This window comes from Carica papaya, chromosome 9, assembly GCF_054855325.1.
Source record: "Carica papaya isolate Zhongbai chromosome 9, ASM5485532v1, whole genome shotgun sequence".
Taxonomy (NCBI): Eukaryota; Viridiplantae; Streptophyta; class Magnoliopsida; order Brassicales; family Caricaceae; genus Carica; species Carica papaya.
This window is the reverse complement of record NC_142317.1, coordinates 29,296,436-29,305,302: the sequence shown is the minus strand read 5'-3', so window position 1 is coordinate 29,305,302 and position 8,867 is coordinate 29,296,436.

Below are 8,867 nucleotides of genomic sequence, written 5' to 3'. Positions count from 1 at the left end.
TTTCTTCTTGCTTATTTCCCTCACTAGAATCCTCTCTTTCTCTCTTTAAAAATTCTAGTATGAAGAAGAAAAAACTGTGAGAAAATGTAAAGAGAGGTGGGTCTTAAAATCTCCATGGAAGGGCCATGGATGAGTGACATGTGGCACTCATCCAGACAAGACATGTGGTGGGTAGGTGAGGTGGAGGCTGTCGCGGCATGATACGACATTCCTGCTGAGGTGACGTTACAGTAGATGGGACAAGTTATCACGTTCGTATATGGGGAGGTGTGCCCATGCGGCTGGCAGCTCGTAAACCCTACATGTATTATGGGCGCAGACATACCATGTCACGCACATAGTGTTGCGAGCTAACACGCAGCCCATGAGTTGGACCGCGCACTATGTCGCAGTCACTTCCACGAATTTCAGGGGATTTTCTCCCCTTTTGGGTTTTCGTCCTTTTTCTCCTTTTTCTTTTATTTTCTCTTATTTTTTGAAAATTCATAAATATAAATTAAAGATAAAATTAAATTTAATAATTTAAATAAACCAATACCAAATTTAGTAAAATAAAACATGATAAAAATTAAATGTGGAAATGTTAATATTTTAAATAGAAAGATGTTAATTACTATAAAAATTAAATGGCCATAAGACCCAAAATAATAGACTTTGACACTATGTTTAATCGCAAAGGTTTAGGGTGTTATAGTGTACATACCTTGAATCACATCTAGATTAGTTTCAACATCTTATGCGATGAGAGCATATACTCTACTCTGAACTGCTGGCCTAGCCTATCTCTAGGTCACTGGACAATCTCTAGTAAAAGGCTAGGTATTCCCACATCTATAGCATGTGTTGTTGAGGCGAGGTGATGGTAAGGCTGGGTACCATGATCCCTACTACAGTGTTGGCAAACCTGGCCATGTCCTATCATTGGGTTCCGGGGGAGGGGGAGGAAACTTATGGCACTGCCCTAGGCCTTTTATTCTACTGGTCCAAAGTTGTTGTTGTTGTTGGCCTCTGGTGTGAGACTGGGGGTTTGGAACTACCTGTCGTTAAGGGAAAACTCTAGATATTCATTTCAATCAACTATGCTTTAGCCAACACCTATAAATATGTGTGGAGCTCTAAGACATATAACTATTTTATGATCTTAGGGTGAAGGCCCCATTGAAATCTTGTGGCTTTCCTACCTTCATATGCCATACTATCAAGGGAGTAGCAACCCAACTTGAGGAACCTTTGAGCATAGTCAATGATGGATAAATCCCCTATCATAGCTATGCAAACTCCATCTTCTTCAGGTGACGTATGTGTTCTGAAAAGTACTTAACATTGAATGCTGCCAAAACTACTCCCAACTGACAAGGGTGGGCAAAGTTGTTTTTTTTATTTCCTAGTAATATCTTGCTTCCCCCACAAGCACGTATGTGGTGAGGGTGACCTTTTATTATGGGGTTACCCTAAGTGTCTTGAAGGCCTTCTGAGTCTCCTTCAATTAATGTTCAACTTCCTCAAAGGTGGAGACCCCTGCAAAAGTAGATGGGTTAAGCCTTTTGTACATCTCAATGTAGCTTAGGTCTATCATCGGTGGGGTTGGATCCTGCTAGAGGGGAACGTGATTATACTAGGGTGGCACTTAATTGTATTAAGGAGGAATTGAATTATATTGATGATGAGCTAGGTTGTACTGAGGAAGAACTACATTATAATGTGGAGGAACTAGTTTTTACTAGGGTGGAACCGAGTCTTGCTAAGGTAGAGGTAGGTCATACTGTGGTAGAGGGGGATTAGACAACTCCCTCCTCTCCTCCCTAACCTGTGGGCAGAAACCAACCTCTTGACCATTTTATAGAGTCGGTCGATATCCTCTTGTAACGATTCCTCACATGTCGTTTTGTTCAATGGGGGTGTTTCTTGCCTCATGTTTCTCTTTCTTACATCACAAGACAAATGTTAGGGTTGATCCTTTAAAACCTGTTCCCATTTTTAACTTATCCTAAATTTTATGTGCAAGGAATAGTTCCGAGCAAAGTGGCTCTAATACAACCTGTAACGACCCGACTCATTTTAGAGTCTTAAATGTACACTCTCAACTTAAATTAATAAAAGCTATGATAACATAATTCAACACAACAAGTTGATATAATGCTTACAAAAACATTCCTTGTATATATCTCTTGTGGCAAGAATACGATCATCAGGCAACTGTAAATGACAAGGTTTCTAAAACATTTAAAATAAATACTACAACCAATGAAATGATCAACCTCAAATTCTGTTTAAAACGAAAATAAAAAATCTTTTAGCGAGTCCTTATTTAGGTGCGGGTCTTGAGTGTCTTAATCTAGAAAGGATAATTAATGAATAGGGTGAGCTACACTAGCTCAGTAAGGAAATAAAAAATAAACAACATAATAACTTACCAAAGCATTGTAGAAAGTAATAAAAACACCAATGAAATATTAATTTTAATAAAACTCATTTTATATTTAGAAAATCTCTCATGTCTTTCTAATTCACAATATCATCAAATCATATCATGTTCATGTTCGAATAACTTACAATATTTTATGCATATACCACTATATCCCATTTAATTCAAAACCCAATATAAAACATAAATTAGATCAATCATTTTTCCTGTCCAATTGAGATTTAGAGTTTTATTGACCTTTTAGAATTTTATTGCATGATGCTGTTTTGACCGGTATCATTGAGGTTCCACTAGGATCCCCTCTATGTGTGGATACACAATAACAATTGGTCGTCCTCATACCCCAACTCATATGAGCACCATAATAAACAACAGTTCTCATACCTCAACTCGTATGAGCATCACAATAATCGACTGTCCCCAAGCCATAACCCATATAGTCACCCTAGTTACTAGCTATCCTCATACCCCAACCCATATAAATGTTGATAACCACTACTCAACCACATCTGGCTGAGGCTGTACCTGCAATAAGGGTCACTATTTAAATAGCACATACCAAACCTCCTTCATTGATACCACAAAATTTTCTCATTTTTTAAAGGGTTCTATTGGTTTTATTCTTAATTATGTTAGTTCTCCTATTTATTCAAACCTCTTAATCATTACCCCCCCTTTTACAATTTTCTCCCAACTGTTACCCTTTCTTTACTAGTTTTCTAATTTCCAAACCCCTTTAAGTAACAGTAATTCCCATTTGTGGCATTTAATTTCATACTCATACCCTTTTCCCAATTCTTTATTGTGTTACTAAACGACCTTATCCTAATTTATTAATCTCTAGTATTAACTTCATTTATAAATACCCGTATATAGTAATAATACCATATATTCAACAAATACCTTCTTTTCATTTATTCATTACATATATTTCTCCTTAATTCAAGTCCTAGTTATAAAATGCCCTTGCAATTTTTCTAGTCTCCCTAACCAAGAATTAAAATTAATAATACTTAAATTTCACCCAATTAGACTTCTAATTTTTTGTGACATCTCTCCCTTGGTTATTTGACAAACCTCGGATCATTTTTACGTTTAATTTTATTTTATTGATTTTAACTTATATTTTTATTTGTCTTACAAATTATTTAAGAAAATGAATGCACATTTATTTAAAAAAGAAAAGAAAAATAAATAAATAAATGGCATGCGAGATTCGAATCTTGGGAGCCAACCCACAAGTGCACGTAAAAACCTTGCGGGTGCTTGCATGCCTCACAAGCATCTTCACGCCCCATCGGCAATTTTCCCCTACCCACACGACAAGACTTATGCATCTGCACGTATGCAGATAGGTTCTACCCACTTCCTATTGGCCAGTTACTATTTGGACAGACCACTAATGACCTTCACAGTCTGCTCTTGCCTCTTGGCATGCACAATCGGACCTGCACATGCATAGTTAGCCACTTAGCCAATTAATAGCTATCCCTCCATGCATGTGATCTCATGGATCACCATCCTCCATCCCTGACTATTTAAACCCTTTATTCTCTCACTTTCCTTCCATTTTTTCACATTCGAAGAAAAAAAAGTTTTAGAGTGAAAGAGAGAGCCTGAGAGGGAGAAAAAAGAGTCGTGAGCAGCAACCTTTTATTTCATTGTTGTAAACTTGTCATTGCCTCCATTATTTCGTCCCTAAAAGGCAAGAATCAACCTTTCCTCCTTTTTTTCTTTTCCTTTAATGCTAATCCACTTTACAACAACATATTTTCTTCTTCTTTTTGAAATCAAGTGCAAACTAGTTCTACATTATCTGAGAGCTGTCCTCCGCTCTAATTTGTAACTGTTTCCTCTCCAAAAACTGTGCGTTTCTCACCACTTTTTAAAAGCCAAATTATAGTTGACATTTGGTAATGAAGGGAGCAATATTTTGATGATTTTAGTCAGTTTTATACATCGTTTAAAATAGTTAAAATGTTAAGGAATTGCAAGCATGAATTTGTGTGAAGTTTCTATCTCTAAAATAATTTTAGTCAATTGTTGGGTTTGATTTAATATAATTTTGTATAAAAAATTAAATGGGTGTTTATGCATGTTTGAGAATCAATTTTGGGGAGTGAAATGCAAACTAGTGTTCAAGAAGCAATTGAGAAAGGTTTCTGCCTTGGCTGGTGCAGTAAAGGCACTGAGTGTCGAACTATATCGTAGCACAGGCACGGTCGTGTGCTAGTGTGCAAGGGACACTGTCCCATGCATGCATACATGCTGGGATAAGGCCCCTTGTGAGCGCTGCTGTGTACATTAGTGCACTTGTATACGAGCTTCATCAGGCGCACATGCGGACCAAGGGAGCTCATGGAAGTCTTGCGCATACATGCACGGGGGTTGCCTTGGCATGCCCGCAGTGTGGGATGTCACAAGTAGTGTAACACCCCATCTATCACTGTGCTTAATTAATTTAGAAAACCCTATTTATTAAGGCTTTTAGGTCGCGTTGAGCTCATTTAATTTACTCTGTAAATTATTATCATAATTCGTAAATTTTATCAATTTTTAATTAATTTAATTTAATTGCATTTATTTTATTTTATTTTATTTCAGTATAAATGAATTTCAGAAAAACGTCAAAACGGGAGAAATCCTGCGGGGAAGGGGAGTTATCCACATGACACGAGATCAACCCTGGGAGCGCCTGACGCGCACAGGGGGACCATTCACGCAACAGGCCTACGCGAATAGGCCTTTGTGGGTCTGGGGCCTGTGCGCAGCACCCAGCGTGCCTAGGCTTTACACGCGCGCAGGCTAGCCCCTACATGCATGATAGGGAGGGTCGTGCGCCTACAGGCTAGCCTATAGCATGTTGGGCGGGCCATTGTCACCTCGGGCAGTGCACCACCATCACCTCGGGCGGTGTGCTGCCGCCGTTGGCAAGAGACTTTTTCCCTCATTTTTTGTGCCGAGCATCTTTTCCTCTCTCTCTTCATCAGATTTTGCCACTTGGCGTGAATCCTACAGCTCCCAATTTTTATAAATAAGGGCCTTCCTTCCCATTTTTTCTATAGTTCCATTCTTCCACCTTTCAAGACTTAAAGAGAGAAAGAGAGAGAGTGAACTAGAGAGAAATGGAGAGGAAGAAAAGAAGAACGGTGTAGAAGAAAATTATCAAAGTTTCGGTAATGAATTTAGTACTTATTTAAACGTCTTAAGGGGTATTTTTAGATAAAAAAAATTATTAAATTGATAATTGTGATTTTTTCTGTTTTGCATGCTTTTGTGTTTGTAGGTCTAATAAGTTGAATTTTTCTTGGTTTCCAGTATGCTATGTGATTTATAAACACTTTAAGATTTGCATGTAATAAAAATATTATAAAATCAGTATAGTTAGCTAGCAAATAAAAGAAATAAAAAAAAATAAAAGAAAAAGAGAAATGTGTAATGAAGCATTAATGGTCTGAAAGTATGTATCTGTATTGACATGCATAATGCATCAAGTATCTCGTTAGATTTTTTATCTCTAAGGGGTATCTGTTCTCCTAACCCCATTCAGGATAGCTATTTCTCCCTTCCCCATCTGGTCTGGAAAGACGTAAGAGGACTGCTCCCTATGGATGACGACGTACCTTTTAGCGAGAGTGGTAATACAAATATCTATTAGGGGTCACTTTTGGCTCAGTACTATCATGACCATAGAATATCTTATAGGACCACTACAGCCGATATAGCTATGGTCGTAGATAGTACCATAGTTTGGCAATCCGAAAATGTGGTTGAACAAATTGCCATTATTTGTATCTAATCTAGTCATTCCACATGGGTAGTTGAAAATCTATATCTGCCTTCAGAGATGGAAGTTGCAATGACTTCGCAAAGCATAACACAAAAATCTGAATATTTCATGATTTATTTAATTTTTTTATTATCTAGTGTGATGTGTGTTTGTTTTGATTATATTAACATGTTGTTTTCTCTAATAAATAAATTATTTTCATAATGTAAGATAGGTCTACGAAGTAGCCAAATGATAAGTATTTATGTTAGAATAATTCACCTTTAAAATCTTACGATGTTATTTAAATACTGTTTCCTTAGAGCATATGGAACTCACTATTTCTATGCCCCCCCAGATGAGGAAGAAAATGAGGAACCACTAGCTAACCTACCTATTGAAGTTTATGAGGATCACATGGATCCACAAAACTTGAGTGCATGATCATTCCCGCACTTTGATGAGTTCAATAGTATAGTGAAAGAAGTGGCCCTCTTTTGTATTTTGTAGCCACTTCTACCCTCAGTTATATGTATGTAATTAGAACTCATATATATTTGTAAGGGATTTGTATTAATTTTTTCTGCTGCATAAAATTTTTATCATGCACTCATAATCCTGTTTTTGTATCTAACACCCACATGCCTTAATTAGCATTTGGGATGTCATAAATGATATCTGAGTAGAATTACGCGGATCAAATCCCTTACATTGAAGCGTTAAGTAGAAAGACCCTTAGAGTACCTAGGAAGAAGACCATCCCTTAGATCACCAACTCATGTCTTCATTTCTTTTGTAGCAACGATGTGAAGAAGACCATCCATAGAGTGTACCGAGCCATCTGAAGCACCGAATAACCTAACCAGGGCTGAATTTACCAGACGTTTATGAGAGATCCAAGGATTGACTGCAACTGTAGGACAAAATCAAGCCAACCCTTGTCCACCTCTTTGCTTAGAATATCAAACGATTGAAAGGTTTATTTTTCACAGCATATCAAAGTTTAAAAAGCTTAACCTGCCACATTTCGAAGGTGACCCTGACCCTTTAGTAGTCGAACCTAGATCTTACAGATAGAGAAGCTTTTCTTTGTCCTAGACCTGATTGAGGAACATAAGGTTTTCCTAGTAGCCTTTATGCTAAATGGTGAAGTAGAACACTGGTGGCGACTTAAGAAGGAAGTCCTACCTACCCCTACCACCTGTAAAGTTTTCATGGATGCATTCTTTGATAACTTCTTTCCTGCCTATACTTGAGAAAAGGGAAGAGGAATTTTAGGATCTCTACCAAAAAAATCTAATGGTTGCCCAGTATGCAGCCCGTTTTGTCAAATTGTTTAGGTTCGCGCCTCTAATGGTCACTCTCAAGAGTCAAAAAGCTAGGAAGTTTTTAAAAGGCCTTCATGCTGACATTTATTACTGGTTACGGTGCTTAGACCCAGCTTGTATGCGGAGGTGCCAGAACATGCCCAGTTGGTTGAAGACCTCATCTCGGCTAAGTACCAATGCATTGCCCGAGTATGTACCCAACAACAACCCCAACAGCTTAGAAGGAGAGTGCCTAACCCAGTAAGTAGTCACCCTTATAAACGAATTAGAGTTTTCCTTCCTCCTACTTTGCCTCCACTTATGGGTCAGCTTGCCCAACTACCCAACCCTATCAGCATTGTGGTCCCTCGCATTGTGACCTACCCTGTCAGCATATCAATCATGCTTGCTATCGGTGCAGAAGCACCCAACATCTTATAAAAGAATGCCTCTAATGACCGATAGACATGGCCAGGCCTGTAGCTCAAGGTCATGTCTACCACCTAGATGAACCTAGTGCTCTCCCCACTCTTGTTCTCATCTAGGGTATGTTTTCTATCCATGATACTTCTGCTAGAGCTTTAATCGATATAGGTTCTACTCACTCTTTTATTTCTTGTGCATTTACTTATAATCTTTATTTTAGGCCAGAACCTTTAGCAAAAATATTAACAGTAGAAACTCCCTCTAGGAGATTATTAGAAGCTCACAGTGTATATAAAGATTGTAAGATAAAAGATTTAGGGATAGAAGTATTTGTGAATCTAATATTGTTAGATTTTTTAGGATTTGATGTGATATTAGGAATGCAGTGGTTAGAAAAGTATAGAGCAATAATCAATTGTGAAAGTAAAATTGTAACTTTACGGCCCCTGAAAAAGGAATAAAATCTATAATATTATTTTTCCTAGCAATTGAATAAACAAGAATATGGGTGTTAATCCTGCTGTGTATTCCATGTCGATTGTTTGCAACTTTCTAGATATCTTTCCCATTGAACTTCCTAATTTGCCTCCCTCGTGAGAAGTAGAGTCCCTAATTGAATTGCAACCCAGAACCTAGCCAATCTCAAAGCCCGCCTATCGTATGATTCGTGTTGAACTTACGGATATAAAAAATTAGCTTTTTGAACTTATTACCCGGAAGATTATCTACCCTAGTCATTCTCCTCGAGGTGCTCCAATATTGTTCGTGAAAAAGAAGGATGATTCCCTCAGACTTTGTGTGGACTACCAAGAACTCAACCTAGTGACAGTTAAAAGTAAGACCTTTTACCTTGGATCGACGACCTCTTTGATCAACTACAAGAAGCTATGGTCTTCTCTAAGATTGACCTCAGAATGTGATATAACCAACTGAGAGTCAA